The sequence below is a fragment of the Talpa occidentalis genome, unplaced genomic scaffold, assembly GCF_014898055.3.
Source record: "Talpa occidentalis isolate TD23 unplaced genomic scaffold, MPIMG_talOcc4v2.1 talOcc4.9, whole genome shotgun sequence".
Taxonomy (NCBI): Eukaryota; Metazoa; Chordata; class Mammalia; order Eulipotyphla; family Talpidae; genus Talpa; species Talpa occidentalis.
The window spans coordinates 106,668,942-106,676,110 of record NW_023605305.1 but is presented as its reverse complement, the minus strand read 5'-3'; the positions used below and the strand labels follow the sequence as shown (position 1 = coordinate 106,676,110).

Genomic DNA, 7,169 nt, shown 5'->3' with positions numbered 1-7,169 from the left:
AGCTGGAAGGGATCATGAGGGATCATGAAGGGATCAGTGAAATAAGCTAGAAAGAAAAAGAAAAATACCGGATGGTCTCACTCATAGCAGGAATTTAGAAAACCTAAATAAGGGACCAGGAAAAAACCGAATTATAATAAAAGTAAAATTCAAAATAAACAAGCAACTATAAACCAGAGACATGCTACAGAGGGCAGGGTGGGGAAAGAAGGGAGTACGGTCAAAACAAGGCAGGTGGAATTGTATGGGGACTATAACCAAGATGAAAATGCATACATTGTGCAAAAAATGAAAAATGATGTAAAAAAGTATAAAATTAAAAAAATAATAAAAAAAGAATCTAAGCTCCTTGTAGTGCATCTATATTCTCCAAAACTAGATAGAAGCTGAAATGTATGGGTATCACATATAAATGTACTAGATAAGTTTCCTATTTAGAAGAACCTTATGGGAAATTGTTTTGCAAAACAAATAATCACTCAATAATCTATTGGTGCATAAATCATATTTGTATACTTTTGTTTTACTTAAGCAAATTGGATCTATATTGCAAAATAAGAGATTCACGAAACAAGCATCATTATAAAACTGCTAAGACCTGCTTGACTCACAGAGGACTTCCTCATCATAATAATGTGAACGAAGGTGCACAATTTTATGACTGGCAAGATGATAAAATTCTGTGTGTCCTCACTCCTCCCCTGGCCCAACTTTAAAGATACTAGAGCATGTTGATAGAAATGGACTACATTGATCAAGCAAAATTTCGAACTTTGAGAAAATATTAAGAAAGAAAGTATGTTGGCTTGGAGGTTGTGTGTTAGATGGAGTTATATTGAATTGTCCTATAACAGAAGAAAGTCTACTATCTGACAAAAAAGAATGGAGTGTGGGATAAAACTATGGCAATCTAATTTTGCCCCAATGCATACTGTCCTGGGTAAATCACTGCTTTCTCTTCCCTCATTGCCATGACCAATAGGACTCAAAAAAAAAAAAAAAAAGTGACATCAGCCAAAAACTTTCTCTGCTATCCTCTACTCCCTCCACAAATGAGAGTAATCATACTTTCAAGAAAAATTTGTTGGGGAATATATAATCCCTGCATTAGAGAAGTGGAAAAGTTATTTATACACTTTTTACAAATGCATGAAGTAGTCAGACAAGAGATCTATAACTTATCTTACAGTTCTTACCCCTACTTTCTAAATCCCCCCAGGAGATGGGTAAGCTAACACTTAAGTTTTATCTTTTCAACCTGATTTCTCATCACCAGCAAATGTAGCTATATTCTTATAAAACAAGAAATATATAGATAATTAAGAAAGGCAAAAGCTATAATACAAGAACAATTCAGTAATCCTGATGGAACCAAGACATACTACAGTTAAAAAAAAAGTAAGAATACTAAAGACAAAGATAAAACTTTTAACTTAATCAGGAGTAAATTGCTAAAAAGAAAGACAAATGACAGTGGCATCAAATACTTCAAGGCACAAAAGAGAAACTGGAGTGATATTTAAAAGTATTTAGAAGAAAGAGAGTTTGACTCTGAATATTATATCTAGCTAAATTATCAGTTAAATATATTGAAAATGCAAAGCTTAAAAAGGTTTTGCATGTAAGAAACCATTTTTGAAAACACTGTTGGAAAACTAAGGACATCCAAGAAGTTGCTAAAGATGTATGATAATTTAGCAAATTTTAGCATTATTTTAGATCAGTCAAAACATCACTTCCAAAGTAAACCCAAAAACCTAAGACAAAAACTGTAGGTAATAACAACATGGGGGGAGTAGCAGAAAATGGGGGGCTGGAGGAAATGGAGGAAATAAAGACTATGTGGGAAAAAGGTAAAAGCATTATCAAGTATAAGAAATTGAAAAAGGAAAATTAAGCACATATAGGAGAATTATTCCATATGGAATACAATAGAATGTGTAACTTTCACAGCAACAGGAAAATCAATAGAAAAAGGGAAACAAAAAATGGTATATGGCAGAAGTTTTGAATATAACAATAATTAAAATAAATTTAAATGTCATAATTTACCAACAAAAATAAAGTAACATACTGTTATAAAGTAGCATACTGAATAATAAAATTAGCATCTTTTATAAATTATGTAATAGGCAATGTATTAAAACTAAAGTGATATAGGAATTTAAAATTAAAAGAAAAAGATTCTACCTATGAAATATCCCAGTCTTATATATTTTCCTTATGTGTCACATGTCAAAGTCCTAAGTATGCAGCTTACTTATTTCGTCTGAATGTTTAGAGAATTTGAATACTGAGGAATAGAATTTTATATCAATGGGGAAAAGTATGTAAATCAATTATAAACCTGGGACTACAACAAAGCCAGCTCTTCATATTCATTTTCCTTCATAGTCATTTACAGAAACATAACAAGAAATATGATCTTAAAGTCAGAACAAAAAAGCTGGATACGATAGAGGAAAAAAATGCTATTCTGAGTCAGAATTCTGGATGTGAATTCCATCTCTGTTTCTCACAGGTTACATGTTTCCATCAGTACATTTCTTGATCTTTATGAGACTTGTTCACTCAGCATTTATATGAGGATTCAAAAGATTTCCATAAAATTTATGGTGTAAGGAATTATGCAAATAAACTCAATGAGTGCTGCTTCAAAGTGTTTGGAAATAATCATAGAACATTTCAAGAAAGCACTACCAAATTTTGAATCATACATTTTGACAAAATAAATATTAAGTGCAACTCTACCAAAAGTGTGAATTATATTCATCCAGTTGCAGAGACTATTTTTCAAGACATGTCTCAGCAACAGTCATTTTAATCTAACTCATTTGGATTAGCCCTCAAGGTAGGCAAAAAAAAAAAAGTTCTTTTATTTTTTTCCTAGATGATTCTTCACAGTTCTGATGTTCCTGTATGAAGCATTTAATTCAATGGTTCTCAGTGATGGAAGGGATGCAATATTTTGTGAACTTCATGGACAATTTGCATTGATGGGAAGAATGCCTCAATAAAAAAGTAATCTGGTGCTGGAACTCAATAGAATAAAAATGTGAGGAACATGAGAATTTCACTAAAATAAGAGAATAGCTGATTTTTATTGGAATTGGAAGAAAAATTATTATTCTACACATGAAAATATCATGTATTATCATGTAGTATGTTCAACATGGTTACCTGATAGTGATCTTTTATACTCTTCGATTTTGGGGAAAGCTACACACCATGTCCATATACAGGTATGTGATAAATCAGAACATGAATGGGCAATCGCATGACCAGACTTCTGGAAAGAAATCACAGTGGCTCACATGTGACAATCCAGAATGTGTAATTGAATAGAGGAAGTAGTAGTCACTGTTTTGACTACTTTAGAAATAGGTCATCCTATGACTGGATAAAGAAGATGTGGTACATATACACAATGGAATATTACTCAGCAATCAAAAAAGATAAACACATGCAGTTTGCAGCAACTTGGATGGAGCTGGAAGGGATCACGCTCACCGAAACAAGCCAGAAAGAAAAAGAAAAATACCAGATGTTCTCACTCATAGCAGGAAACTAGAAAACCTAAATAAGGGACAAGGAAAAAGAATAACTATAAGAAAGAAAAAATCAAAATCAACAAACAACTATGAACCAGAAACACTCTATGGGGGGGGGGCGGCAACAGGGAAAGGAGGGATTGGGGTCAAAATAAGGAGGTTGCAATTGTATGGGGAATATAAAAATTAAATTTAAAAATAAAATAGGTCATCCTCGCTCACCCAAAAAAGCAAAGATTTTAGTTTGTCAAGTCAAAGATTCTCAAAGACCCAGTTTCTTGAGTAAACAACTTGGTCATTTCATAAAAGAACAATATTCAATGACAAATAAGAGGATACTTTCTCAGCCATCGAAGTACCCCAGCAAACCAATCCTTTACTCAGCCTTAGAAAAAGCAGCTGTTGTCTGCCCTTTCACTCAGGAAAAAAAGAAAAAAAAAATGGCCACAGAGGTCTCAACAGCTGTCACGGGCAGAAATGAAACATGGAGAATTCCAAATGGGATAAATAGCGTTGGCAACACAATAAAGATGTGGTGAATTAAAAATGCACCAGGCCACTTCCTCTAGATCTCCCTAGCCTTCCATCAAAAGCAACTGAGACTAATTAAATCAAACCAAGTATTTCAACTGACAAATAAAAGGATTGGTCTAGCTATGAATTCTCTTCTCTGTTTGATGTGATTAATGTTGCATTATACCACAGACGGCCACTTGATAAGTGGTTAAACCATGATGCACTTGGCATTTATGAAAGAATTTTTGTCATTTTTGCTATTGATGCTTTTAAAGCTTGACCGCACAGTGCTGAGCTTGGCTTTGACCGTACCAGGTTGAAGGCTGTCTATAGGAAAATAGTGAAATATTTTTATCCAATATGTTAACCCTGCTGTTTTCAACATGAGGCAAGATATTAGAATCTTTACTCAATTTCAGATCAAAGAAATGATCCTGATTTATATATCCATATATTTATTTTTAAACTGCTTAACTAATTCCTGTTGACAAAAATAGTTCACATAATAGTTTACATAATAGTTCATAGCAGATATTATTGTCACAATTTCATTATTACTAGTTTTATAATCACATTGATCTTACTGTAGCTCATATTTTTAATAATACATTTCTCCACCAATCCTTAATTTTTTACTTCCATTTCAATCGTTTTAACATATTTAACATATTTCAGCATATTTGTATTATGTATAATGCTACATATTGCCCAGAAAAGCATTAATAAAGAACTACAGTGCCTAAAACTTTTCAAACTCTTTAAGCTTCTGCTATTGAACAAGGACTCATAAGAATTAATACTAGCACTAGCAAATGAATGTGTTATTCATAACAAATGAGTTTAGAGAGTAGGGAATAATTTCTTTAAATAGATCTTAATGAATGTTATAGGAAAAAGAAAAAAAATCCATTATAGAATGCATGTAAGTACCATTACCACAAAGACAAACTTATATGAGAATCTATTTCAAAGCAGTGCTTCTTTTTAATGACATAATTTCCATAAGAATTTTCACTTTACATTAAACTATCTCCAAATTTGTATTTATCATTATGGGTCCTCTTTTTTACCAAACTCACTTAGGGCAGCCAAAGATGGCTATGCTTACTAGATCACTTGGTAGTAATTTTTCATGCATTAGAAAAATGTTCATAATTTTTAGGCTCAGATAGATGAAAAAATTATTTAAATGGAAAGTATGTGGTAAATGTAATGTGAATAATAGCTTAGAAGAATTGTGATTAACCCAGACTTGCATTCAAATAATTAGAAATAAACTATTCCACACTCTTGATGGAAAGGTGAGATAATTCATGTAGCATTCTCAAAAATACATCAACCATTTTATTCACTATATTATTCACATATACTTATGTTCAAAAATAGATCACAAATATATATAATAATAGTTATGTTGCCCAGACCATCACCACTATTATTAGTCTTAAAACAGTAATCACTCTTTGCCTTGGGCACCCCCCAAGATCCTGGTGTTGCTATGGGCCGCTGCTCCTCCCGGTGTTACTGATATTGTAAGAACAAGCCCTACCCAAAGTCTCGTTTCTGCCATGGGGCCCCTAATGCCAAGATTCGCATCTTTGACCTGGGGCGGAAGAGGGCAAAAGTGTATGAGTTCCCACTCTGTGGCCACATGGTATCAGATGAATATGAGCAGCTCTCCTCCGAAGCCCCGGAGGCTGCCTGTATTTGTGCCAACAAGTACATGGTGAAAAGTTGTGGCAAAGATGGCTTCCACATCCGAGGGCGGCTCCACCCCTTCCATGTCATCGGCATCAACAAGATGCTGTCCTGTGCTGGGGCCGATAGGCTCCAGACAGGTATGCGGGGTGCCTTTGGGAAGCCTCAGGGCACCGTGGCCATGGTCCACATTGGCCAAGTCATCATGTCCAACTGCATCAGCTGCAGAACAAGAAGCATGTCATGGAGGCTCTGCGTAGGGCCAAGTTCAAGTTCCCTGGAGGCCAGAAAATCCATATTTCCAAGAAGTGGGGCTTTACCAAGTTTAATGCAGATGAGTTTGATGACATGGTAGCTGAAAAGCGGCTCATCCCAGATGGCTGTGGCATCAAATACATCCCAAATCAAGGTCCCCTGCACAAGTGGTGGGCCCTGCACTTATGAGAGTGGAAGAGCTGTCCCCTTGTTAGTGACACAAATAAAAACCGCATTCTTAACCACACACACACACACACACAAAAAAAAAAAAAAAAAAAAAAAAATCAATGTAGGATCAGTATTGAACAGCAATTTTCAAAACCTCTATGTATATCCATCAATGTGTGGTCATCCCTAGTAGAGGTCAAGGTGACCATCTCTGAAGATAGCACATTCGTAAGGAATTGCCTACATGCTCTACATTTCCAAGCATTCTCCTAGAAAATGTCTGGTCCTTGAGTGCTCTTTCTTATTTTAAACTGAAACAATATAGCTGGCCTAATTTGAAGTACAGAACTTGCATTCAACTAAGCTATGTTCCCAATCTCATCATCCACCTCCAAGACATGCACTCAGCAGACACTCCTGGAGTGGAGCTCATTATTCCAGGGCTTCTCTCCAGCCATCAGCCCAGGCAGCTAATGTCATTATTTCCCAAGGAGAAGGATGACTAAGCATTTGAGCACAAGCTTAGCAGTCAAACAACCCTCCTTTTATTAATTTCCCCTTCCTATGCAGAAGGCCATTGGTAGCCCAATCGTGCTAAGAAGTTTTGTTCATAATAATGCTTAAGTCGGGCCTTCCTAGTGGCTCAAGGAGTTGAGTCTCAGCACTATGAAGCTCTCTGCAATTTGATCCCAGCCAGGGAGCTGACACATATGGCACAGCAGACCTCTCCTGCCTCACCCACTGCTTCCCTCAGCAGTGTATTTCAGTAGCTCTGCCTGTTCTGCTCCCCACTGTCTCTGGTGAATCCTCTCACTCCCCGCACCTCTGGCCTGCACCCCAGTATGCATAAATAAATATTTTTAAAAAGTGCTTAAGTCTGGGAAAAATTGTCAGGAAAGTTACTCCATAAAAATTGGCAAAATGGGGCCTGCCTGGTGGTGCAAAGGGTTAAGTCTCAGCACTGTGAAGCTATCTGTA

The 7,169-nt window shown here is 35.7% G+C and overlaps 1 pseudogene; it reads left to right on the top strand.

Annotated features, from left to right (window-relative positions):
- Positions 1-5,565: 5,565 nt before the first annotated feature.
- On the top strand, positions 5,566-6,209 carry LOC119236900 (60S ribosomal protein L10-like; annotated as a pseudogene).
- The last annotated feature ends 960 nt before the right edge of the window (positions 6,210-7,169 follow it).